The sequence below is a fragment of the Macrobrachium rosenbergii genome, chromosome 46 (assembly GCF_040412425.1).
Source record: "Macrobrachium rosenbergii isolate ZJJX-2024 chromosome 46, ASM4041242v1, whole genome shotgun sequence".
In the NCBI taxonomy this organism is placed as follows: Eukaryota; Metazoa; Arthropoda; class Malacostraca; order Decapoda; family Palaemonidae; genus Macrobrachium; species Macrobrachium rosenbergii.
The window spans coordinates 42,115,065-42,127,564 of NC_089786.1; the positions used below are offsets into that span (position 1 = coordinate 42,115,065).

General features: G+C 34.7%; 1 protein-coding gene across 1 annotated transcript in view; it reads right to left on the bottom strand.

Moving 5' to 3' along the window:
• LOC136830458 (uncharacterized) overlaps positions 1-12,500 on the bottom strand; it is a 55,783-nt gene that overhangs the window by 2,546 nt on the left and 40,737 nt on the right. The gene's annotated exons all lie outside the window — the stretch shown is intronic.

Below are 12,500 nucleotides of genomic sequence, written 5' to 3' on the forward strand. Positions count from 1 at the left end.
CCATCTCTCTACCTCACAACTCTGCAGGCACAAACCCAGGCACTCCCGGAAAATCAATCAATTTCACTATTTTACGTTGTTTTCAGTTTGGTTTATGATATTTCAAATAAAGTGATAATCTCGTGAGCATTTCCTTATGAACAAGATGAAAATCTTTAGTTAAAATGAATTTCTATTTTAATTATTTACAAAGCTCTTGGAAATTGATACGAATTCGTAAATGTAACCTTTGCAGAGATGTATTATGAAACAGCAGTCAGAAATTTGAATGTACCATACAGTCTTTCAATTATAATTATAATCCTTATTTAGGGTTAGTTTCATTTGTCTCTTCTTATAACTCATTAGGTTAGATCCAGAAAATTTACCCTTCCATTTGAGAATGCTTATCCCAAAAATAACCTGTATGTTAATGATTTTTATAGAGTAAAAGCTTTGGAAGGTTGAGAAGCAGCCTACTTTCTCCAACAACAGGCATTCATAATTCAACAGAATTAGCTACAAGTTAAGGGCTGCTTTGTTCAGGAATGAGTTGAGAGAGAGACTATTTAGAAGTCATAGAACTGAAAGATTGGTGAAAGGCCCCAGAAGTGAGTAGCATAATCTATAGTAGCTCAAGGATTTAGGGGTATCGTTTGAAGTAATATTTTCTTTTGGTTTACAGAAAGGATGTGTGCAGTATCTATACTGTTGTTACCATCGGGATTATGTTTTTGGTGAATAACTTGAACTTCCATTAGCAAAACAATCTAGAGCCTACTGGCTGCCTGCAACAGTGTTCAAGTCCCAAAGATGATGAACTTCAGCGTAATTGATGAGACTTATCACGAGAACGAAGGTAGAAAATGTAGCCGGTATTGGGTAGAGAACTTCAACGAATTTCTGGTTCTTTATGGGATTTTGTACAAAGAAGTGGATGTATGTTCACTGCACCAAATGTTTTAGTTCTCTCGATAGCTCCCACGTATATATTTCCTTCCTAATCTTATCAGTGTTGTTAACAAAATACCGTATGAATAATAAGGTAATTAACAAACAAACAAAAAATTACCATGTGAAATATCTAGAAGGAAACTCTCGTGTTCACACTGTAAACAGTTCATGAGTTCTTTTGCAACGTCTCTGCAGCCAGTATTATGTTGTTTTCTTCTTATTATCTTTCCCACACGCTTTGGACTTTTCCCATCTATCTATCTGATTTCTTTAACACGTTTTTGTTCTAATTTTCGCCATATATTTATGAACAATACTGCCCGGCAGCCCTAGAAGGACCATCTTATGTGACTGAACAGTCGTAATTCTTACTTACGTGGTTCATTCAATGACACCTTCAGCTCAGTCTTTCAGCTATATACTTAGCCTCTGGCCTCCAGCACTTACATCAGTTCTGTTGTTTACGGAAATCGACAGCAGCCCTCGCGACTGAAAATGTTGGAGTTTTCTGCTGTAAAACAAATTATAGTGAGGCTTTTGTATCTGTATCTTTTAAGCAAAATACTATCAAGTAAACGGAACCGTGGAATCAGAAGTATTTAGTAGACAATTAGGGGCATAAACTCCTCCGGATAATAGAGGACCTTCATATCTCCCCGACAAAGGGCCTTTGAAGCTGCCTTAATACGTTCATTACTACATAAAGCTTAGGTCTGTGTTAGTGAGGTTAGTTATATGGCAGACGTGCGCTGTAATTCGCCTCTGGTAAGCGACAGAGTAAATAATTAAGATCAGTTATAATCTCTCTCTCTCTCTCTCTCTCTCTCTCTCTCTCTCTCTCTCTCTCTCTCTCTCTCTCTCTCTACGCGTTTACAATAAATTTCCATTTCTGTTTTTCTTTTGGTTTCAGTTAAAAAAAGCTAATAATGATTCTTTTTCTCTACTAGTAAACCAGCTTCACATCAGGAACGCCAAATCTTACGATTTCTTTTTGTAAGAAGAAATGAAAAGCGATGTCTGTTTCAATATGTGCTATAATCTAGAGGAAGGCACAGGAATTATGAGTTGAATATAAAAGATAAAATTAAAGGGCATTCACTTCTATGAATAAAAAGAAAATTACCCATTTTTATTTATTCTTTCGTTAATAAATATGTAATTTTATGTTTATTTTTGAATAAATATTTAACCTAATATGAAAATGAACCACAGTTGGTCCAAGAATTAGACTTCATTATTTTCCACTCCGGACTCCCATGCCATCAAGCTTGTAGGGCAGAGGGAGCATTGATCCGCATTCCGATTGTTGGGTAAGGTCAGGGGAAGGAAAGACCAGGTAGGATGGAACGAAAAAGGAAGAAAGTGTGAAGGGAAGAAAAGTGAAAGAAGAAACAGTTGTGTGCAGTAAAAGCTACAAACGTGGTGTGAATGAAAATGAATTTGAAAGAGAATCGGAGAGATAGTTTGCTTGTTTCTGTTCGTGTCGTTGTTATTGATACTGCTGTTGTTATAAATGAGCAAACACTTACTGAAGGAAACAGACCTCTGGTCTTTCAGAGGAGATATCCATATAAACATAGAATAAAGAAGAATAATAAGAGAGAAATAATGAGAAGTAAAAGAGAAAAGCTGAGTGACTGAAATACTGAAGAACAACTAAAACTCAAACATAAAGTAATTAGTGGAAATGGGTGGACGGTGGAAGAAAAAGTTTTAGAAATAGAGCTGGAAAAGAGATAATTGGTAAACAGGAATACAAGGAGAGAATTTTGCTGATGAATAAGTAAACAGAGCACGTGACCGTAAACAAAGTTAATGAACAATAATTCAGAAAATTTTAAGTCAAACCAACGAACGCTTTAGAATTACCAAAACAATTCTGGTACCTTCGCACTCTTTCCAGTGTTATTCATGCCATCTCCTGGACATAGGTAGTGGGGTAAGAAACTCTACAAAAATCTGCCATTGTCCATATTATCTTTTGCCTCTTTTGCGATGCAATGAATAAATCATTTGATCCAGATGCCCTGTAATTCCACGTGAAATACATTGAAAAAAAAATAATCTTGAAATGTTTCATTGGGAAAATTCTGTAACATAATATATATATATATATATATATATATATATATATATATATATATATATATATATATATATATATATATATATATATATATATATATATATATATATATATATATATATATATTTTTTTTTTTACTGTGACACATGAAGAACATAGGAACTTTCGATCAAGAAACAAGGTCCTGCTCAGTTTGAGATTTTACCAGTGAAAGGTGTTTGGAGGAAAGCTTTAAAAGAAGAAGAAGCAGCCTCATATTCTATTTAGGTAATAAATGATCATGTGCTTGTTACTGTTGGGAGTTTGTTTGGTGTTGAGTGACCAGTGTTGTCCATCGAGTACTTTCATATTTTCTTGTTTTGCAAATAACTGAATTTTACCTATAACGAGAGTAGACTTTTAACACACGAGAAATTTACATTTAAAAAAATTTGTGCATTTGAAATAGGAAAAATACATCCTTATATCATGGCTATTAAAGGGTAAAAAAATATTTGATTGCACATGATACACTTCCAGAGAAACAGACCTCCGTATCTCCTCATCGTAGAGCCAATTGATTGAAGAACGTTTTGTGTAAAAAGAAACAAGAAATCTGAGAAAATAAGCAGTCAGATTCCTCATTACAATATTAGCCATTTGTAGAGGAGCACTATGTTTTTGTACTGATGAAATTAGAATTTTTACAAAATCAACAAGATATGATTTCCCTTTTCAATTGACAAATTCTCACGAAGATTTCCCCGCCTTTGTTGGCTGGAGGCAAAGAGGAAGGTAATTAGGGTGCTGGTAAAATTTAAGGAATAATATTGGGGCGTGTGGTTTTGGGAGAGTTATTAAGAACGATTATTGTCTAAACAATTTTAAGACTTAAAATTCTATTAATGTAAACGCCGCATTTGCTTTTATTCTTTTTCAGTCTTTTGACTCCTCAGTGTTTCCGTCATTCATCGAAAAGCTTTGGAAGTTTTCTCCTATTTCTTCTCTTCTCCTTTTATGACTGTTTCTCCTTGAAGAGGCAGGAATAAGGCTGCCTTAAGAGTCAAGTCTCTCCCTCCCTCAATGTTTGAAGGTGCCTAGGTCAATGGATGCATTAGGGCACTTCGTTTCAAGATGTATTGGGAATTTCACTTGGAAAGTCTCCTTGTAGCTTAAAAAATAGACTAAAATTTTTATGTGGAATTTTGTTAATTTTTAGATTTCACAAACCAGTCATCTTCCGCAAAGACAATCAAGCACACGTGTCAAAATGCTTAATAGTTCATCCGTTCTTAGATATTCCACATTAAAGAAAATACAAACAAGGATAAAAGGAAAATTCCGACTTAATTACAGCAATAAGTAATGGGCCCAAGAAAATGCAACTCTAATCTAATAACCATAAAGTTGTCCAGGAAAATGTATTCATTACTTAATTTCCTTTGCATCTGAAATCCAATCTTTTCTCATTTCAGGTTTTTTTATGGAATAGTTGATTCACTTTTTAAATATAATTCAACGAATAATAATTAAGTATTCACTTACCATGCATATTCATCTCTTTATGAAATTTCCATTGAAACATTATTTGTGTTCTGGTTGAACTACATTATACTATAAGTGTTGATTAAGACAGGGATTTATCATGAAGTTCTAGTTCAAATCACTTATATTTTCATAAACAACTAAAGAAAATCCATTTATTTTCAGAAATTTTATATGATCTTAATACAGTTTCATGACTGTCTTTCTCCTCACATCATTTTGTTAAATTATCTGATTTCCCAGGAAAAGCCATTCTTGAATGTGCAGAGGAAATGAAACGATAGCGGAATGATATACGATTCTAAATTGAGAATTTATTTCACCGTAATGACTTTACCTCTTCGTTTTCTATTCCGCGAAAAAACATCAGGGCTCAATTCATGCTTCGACGATTTGTTAGCGTGCGTGGGACTGCAACAGCCCCACAACTGCTGTTAATAACCAATGGCAACAAATCACCTAGAGGAATAAAACCATCTTAAATAAAAGGAGGTATGATGGGAAGGACGCAAAATGTTTTCTGCAACATGACGGGATCGAACTTGTGCCCTTGTCATGTAGAGTGTCTTGTCACACCCCAGTTTTCCTTTCCGTGCGTCACGAAAGCAAGCAATATGTAAAGGAAAAGAAGCTGGGTTTCTCATGACGCTTCAGGAGTTTTTCTGGTGGGAAAATGAGAATAAGAACGGTACAACCGATGAATTATCCTAATATACAGAATGTCGTCTGCTACACAGATCGTTTATCGTAAACAAATAAAAAATTCATGGAAATTATGGATCTCCTTTCTTTCATTGGAACAAGTCATCTTCTTCTAGAATAACAATGCTGAATCGGCCATGTAGTTTATTTTCTCCTCTTAGTCTGAGCGTTTGTGAAGATATGGATTAGCAGGGTACCTCAAGAACGGGTTAACAAAACTGAATGTCAGCGGATGGAAATCTTCATTTGTTGGACTTTGATGAGGATTTTACGATATGCCGTCGCCGGGTGAATACCTTGTTACCTCCTTCATCTTTAACTGTTTCAGCGTTTAGAAGAACAGAAAATGAGAAAACGTAGTCATTGTTTCAGTAAGTAAATTTGATAAGGATTGACAAAGTCTGACAGAGGTTACATCTTCACCCACATAAGACCTTTCACTGACGAAAAATATGTTCAGAGAAGTTGGCTTTGCAGGAGGTATGTTCTCCGCTGAGTGCTGTTGATAAACACTTGCCTTAGCGAAATGACTACAAGCGTGGAGAAATAAGAATCCGATATGCAAGGGGCAAATAATTTTAGGAATGAAGGAGCAAGGAAAATTTTTGTAAATAGAGTTCGAGATGTGTTCATAAATAAACTTACAGAAAGAGATGAGAATATTAACAAGTAAAAAAAAAAGTAAGCATAGACATTGAAAATCAATTAAAAAGGCAATTGAATTGGGAGGGGGATGAAAATAGGTCCTTCACTTGTTTCTTCCGCGTTTTCCTCTCTTTTTCTCGCGAAGATTTCTAAACAACAATTTGCTCGTCCGTCTTTTGCCTGATCTCTCTCTCTTCTCTCTCTCCTGCCCTCACACCTACTGCTATTGATTCGGACTTGCGGTATCGATAGTATATGTCGGCTGTATTCATCAGAAACGTTAACGTTTATGGAATTTTTTGACAGACCAGTGCAAACTATTTACTTTAAGGCTGAATGAGGAAAAGACGGTAAATTGCGCTCCCTACTTATCTTAATTTTCAGAGAACAAACATCGCATATACAGGAAGCCTAATTTCTCCGTCGCCTAAATCCAGTTCGAAAGTTGTGTTGATGTTTAATAATCGTGGTTGGCTGCAATCTCTTTCTTAGAGAGCTATTTCGTTAGTTTTTTATTTTATTTTTTTTTAAAAGCTAATGAGGCCATTAACTGACAACAAGAAGAAAGGGTTTTCAATCAAGTTCTCCAGACAAGAAATAATTGTGTTTTCCATAGCAAGGCAAAATGAGATTCGCGTGCACGTACATGGGATGGCAGTAATAACAGGGAAAATCCAGTTTCAGCGTTCACTTACTGATGTCTAACTACCATATTTAAAGCTAGACTGAGCGACTAGGACTGTAATGGACCGCGCACCCAGGATAGCCAACAGAATTATAATAGCCCGCAGCTGATTATAGACAAAAATGCATCTATTCTGAAGCAACATCAGAGAGAGAGAGAGAGAGAGAGAGAGAGAAAGCATTTGTTTGAAATGATTATCGTTAATCTTGATAGTAACAACATAAAGTGCAATATTCCCCCATTCCTCTATTACTAAAATTATAAACGTACGCATTCCTGAATAACAGCAGAAAACAAACACAATGTGCTTGCTGTCAGTTCATTTGAATGCTGCATTACACAAACCTACAAAATTTCATATGTAAACCTGATGGTGAGGATATGCATGAGCTCATAATATTTATGGCCTGAATGATAATGAGATATAAACAATTCTCTCATCATCCTATAAAAGGAAGTCAAGATCGAATTTTCTTCCAAAGCTGTATTGCAATAAGTGTCATGTTTTATACCATCATCTTGGTGAGCAAGCGCCTAATAAATCTGGTAATAAAATCATGAAATGACAATCATTGTTGTCGCAAATGGTAACAAAATTGCCCATCAAAACTTTACGTAAGGCTTTTTCTTATTACGGGAAAGTGGGATAGCGATTTTTATACGAACAGGAAGAAATGACTTCTGTTTACAAGTACAATATTATTTTTTAATTATGAATAGTTTTACATTTTAGTTTTCTGTAAAAGAAAACTATTGTTCCGGCTTTGCTGTCCGTCCTCATTTTTTTCTGTCCGCACTTTTTCCCGTCCGCACTTTTTCTGTTCATCCTCCATTCATCAAACATACCAAAATGCATCCCCCGTGCCTCAGTCATTTTTTTATTTTATTTTATTAAAGGTTAAAGTTAGCTATAATCGTGCTTCTGGCAACGATGCACGTTAGCCACCACCGGGCCGTGGTTAAAGTTCATTGGCCGCGGCTCATACAGCCCTAGACCAGACCACCGAAAGACAGATCTATTTTCGGTGGCCTTGATTATACGCTGTAGCGGTTGTACAGAAAACTCGACTGCGCCGAAAAAACTTCTGCGCATTTTTTACTTGTTTTATATTGTTTTGAAAGATTTTAACGCTGGTTATTTTGATGGACAACTACTCACTGGATTTCAACAAGATTTTACTTTCAAGTTACTTCATTTCTTGTGATATTGACTAACTCATGAAATATTGCTAATTCAAAAACATTTAACTGAACTCGTTTTATAAGAAACTGTAATTTTCTCTAAGCAGCATCTCCAAGTGAGTAGAGATCTAGCAAAAATAAATCTGAGGAATCGAAATGTTTACTCTCAGTTGCCATTGGACAGCCAGGTATGAGAACTTTGTAATCTAGAGGAGTTTCAGTTAATGTGTCTTTTCATGCGCTAAAATAATAACAACTATTTTTAATCTCATGACTCTGGCTGAAAATAGTTAACTTTTATTTCATAATAATAACTAGTTACATCTTTCCTTTTTGTTGGTAATCCCGTATCCTCAATGGTCAAGAGATGATGCAGAATCTGTTTTACCGAATGAACGTCGATTTTTGTTTGCTTTATATTAGGCTCTCAACCTATTCTGCTCAGGCATCATTGTTTGAGAAACAATGTTATTTCATTTAATTTAACTTGTACATATATAATGATACATTTATTTTGTCATGCGGAAAAAAAAATTTTAACAACAAAAATAAAAGCCAATAAAAAGGAAAAAGTGTAAGTTGTATATACTGAAATGCCCTTTATGATTTTATGCTTCACTTTTTCCAATAACAAACGCTTTTCATCTCTCTCAAGTCGCTGGAGCCGAAAAGACGAAGAATGTAGGCATTTTTTTCTCATCACTGTCACCCTACAGCCAGTCTATGAGTGTGAAAGCATTGATGACTACAGTAATAATGATAACTATTAAAAAGCCACACTTTGAAAAGATGAAATGGGGAAGTTTAAATGGCCTTTGGTAGAAACGCTTCATACACTTGGTTGGTTTGTTATGCGTTATAAAATGTCACGTAGAGATTTTAACTCAGTATTCAAGCCATTAATATTTTCGATAAGAGAAAGAAAGGGATATTTAAGATCTAGAAAAAGTCTAATATTCATCACTACAAAAAATAATTGATTATTGAATAGCTACTGTAATACTATTTTTCCTTGAGCTGATGCAATTCTGCAGCAAAGTTCCTCACTCGACCCATGTGTGCAAGTTGGCGCCAGCTTTGTGGCTGGGGGTAAACCGGCGACGGACTGGCCTCCTGTCACGGGGGTAAATTTTCACTTGTTCGCTTAGCGCCATGGAAGCCAAGTAGCCTATAAGCACCGGTTTCTATATTTTCATGCCTGAAAGGAACTTACTTATATATATATATATATATATATATATATATATATATATATATATATATATATATATATATATATATATATATATATATATATATATATATATATATATATATATATATATATATATATATATATAGTTGTGTGTGTATGTATAGTTATGCTCTTTACTGATATATATCTTTCTTGGGTCGACATTCTACTTTGGCTCTTGGTCCCAGTGCGAATTCTCTTATCTTTCTTTTTTCCTTATATCCTCTTCACCGTTATTTCTCCATGAAGCTTCTAATTCTGTTGTCTGTTTTCCGACATCATCAGTAACACCAACAAATTTCCAGTATCAAATTTTTCATAACGAATTTCGTCAGTCACAACATTTCTTGCGGAAACCATTTCTCCCATGTTTTCCAAAGCAACTCTCTCTTTTTATTTTTCTTCTTTCCTGCCGTTTGTCTCTTCCAACATTTCCTCATCAAAATTTCTGTGGTACAACATCCTTGCTCCATTTTTCCCCACCGTCAGGATACACACCTCGTAACACCTGACGCCTCGGGAACCTTGAGTGGTTAGTCTTAAACACACACACACACACACACACACACACACACACACACACACACGTGCACGCGAAAATAATTACAGGACAAGAAAGGTTTCACTAACCTCAAAAATTACCTTGCCTTCGAATAAACATTTTTCCTAGAGTGACGGTTAATGTAGGGGTACTTTGTGTGTGTGTGTGTGTATGTATGTGTGTGAGGATACTCTTTCTCTGTGAAAGTATAGTTGTTGATTGTAGTAACTAATCCTATTTCCAGCAAACCGTTTTTCGATGAGGTTTCACACCTCGACTTACTACGAAGTACATAATTCATAGCTTAGGCTAACAGGCACAGATGAACTTTTTTTTTTTTCCAGAAATTTGCCCAAGTCGTTTTCCCTACTCGATTCGAACTCCATACAGTTAATGCTTAAGACGTTATGTATAATTAAAAATCCATCGTACAGTAAGAATACAAAAGCCCGATAGATCATGCTCTAATTTACATTTTTTTATTTGGAAAATTAACGTTTTTAATCCATTATCTTCTGCACATGCTGGTAACTTTAATTTCGATAAATATAAAACCAGGCTTATTTATTAAACTGGCGACAATTTTTGTGTTTCTGTAGGTGATTTTATTCGCAACACTGGTTGTGTAAATGAATCCACATTTGTGACATTTTGCCTAAATTAAATGTTATTTTGGAATAATGTAACTCTATGATATTTCTAGTTTTATATATATATATATAATATATATATATATATATATATATATATATATATATATATATATTATATATATATATATATATATATATATATATATATATATATATATATATATATATATATATATATATATATATTTGAATTATTATAAAGTATTCTTGTTTTCAAGATCTTCAATCATTACCATATATACATATACATTTTTTCTGCTTCAACTCGCAGACAGAATTCTACTAATCCACAACGCACCTCAGATCAGCCGGAGGTCAGGCAAGTGAAAAGCTTATATGCACTTATTCCATCTCTGTCTCTGTCTGTCTGTCTGTCTGTCTCACACTCACACACACTTATAAAGATTCTTATTCTTTTATTCTTTTCCATGGTGAAGTTATTGTAAGGTATAAATTTAAGAGTACTGTTGTTGGAAGTGAACTATATTTCTTTCAATAACCACGATTCCATGGTATTTGAAACCTAATATTTCAAATATTCCTGAACCGTATTGAGATATATTACCAAAGATGGTACAGCTATGCTCTCAAGTACAGCATATAGTGCTGAATGGAAATTTCAGCCACGGCCCATGAAACTCAGCCACGGTCCGGTGGTGGCCCTGACCACGGCCGTGAAAGTCTTAGCCTCGGCCCATGAAACTATGCCACAGTTCTGTGGTGGCCTGTGCTGTTGGGACCTACAGCGGTGCCAGAAGGCTGTTTATGGCTATTTTAACCTTAAATAAATTAAAACTAATGAGGCTAGAGGGCTGTAATTTGGTATGTTTGATGACTGGATTGGGAGATCAACATACCAATTTGTATCCCTCTAGCCTCAGTAGTTTTTAAGATCTGATGGTGAACAGAAAAAGTGCAGACAGAAAAGGTACGGAAGAACAGACAAAGTTGTCACAATAGTTTTCCCCTTACAGAAAACTAAAAACTAAAAAAACTTGTCATAACATTGGCATTGCTTGCAATGCGATCATAAATTTGAAATAGTCCTGTTTGATTGTTTTTATGTCTCAACATTGAAAACATTTAAATAATTAGATACGACCGTATTATTGTAACTAGAACGCATCCACCGATATCAACGTGAGCGGGCGCGTGTGACGAAACAATGGAGTGGCGGTGCACCATGAACCACCTGAAGCATAGGTCTATAGTGAGTAGCGACAATGAAAATATCTTGAAAAACATTTATTTTTCTTATTTATTAGAGGAACATTTGGATTTTCATTAAAATACAATATTACTTGTTATATTTCTTAGCCACTTAAAAAAAATATGGCTTACTAGTAAATTATTCTTTTTGTTGAAGCCAAGATTTTGCTCCTTGGCCTAAGTGTGTTTAGATATCTTTACTTACTATAAATACATTGCACTTAGTATTCGCATATCTATATTAACAGTTTCTGACCAGAAAGCTCATGAAGTTAGCTACACATTCTTGCACTTCAAGTTACCCTATGAATGAATCAATTATACACCAAAAGCGTTCAGAAGGACTTTTAAGAAAATAATATTTTAAGCCAGTTAAAAAACAAGTGCTCCACAGGCCTTGATATTAATAATAATAGATATTTCGATTAATAGCCATCTTCTCCATATAATTTAAATCATCATCATCTTTTATTCTTCAAAGAGCAGGTAATCTCTACAAATAAATTTCTTCAGTAATAGAGGGTTATGTTATAGTTTTAGGCCTATAAACTATTTTGCAACATACAGGGAGCTTGAATACAGCCTAAAACTTCAACATTCAAAGAAAACTTCTTGTAATTCTTATTCCTATTTTGAAAATGTTGTTATGACTGTTGAGCTTATTAGGTTTACTGTTATAATGCTGCAGAGGTAGTTACATTGACCAGCCCGAGAAGCATGTTAATCGCTCTGTCACTGACGGCACCGCTAACGTTATCACACCGTGCTTCAAGCTAAACAATGTAAAAGTAAAAAAATCAGTTCCAGTCACACAGATTACGAGTTATACCAATGCATAAAAGGGATTATATTTTTATAACCATAGGGAAAATAGTGTTAGCTGTGAATTCGCAAACCTGTCGACATGTACGACATTGGAAATAAAAAAAAAGGTTTAATAATACTTGGCAACGTTATGTTACATCTGAGATTTTGGACGATACAAAAAGAATCATATCGCCTTAGATTTGAGCATTGCTGTACCATATATTTTGACCATCTGTTTCCAGAAGCTTGGTCCCTGGGCACTTTCTAAAAAATAATCTATTTAGCTTTGACGAAAGTCT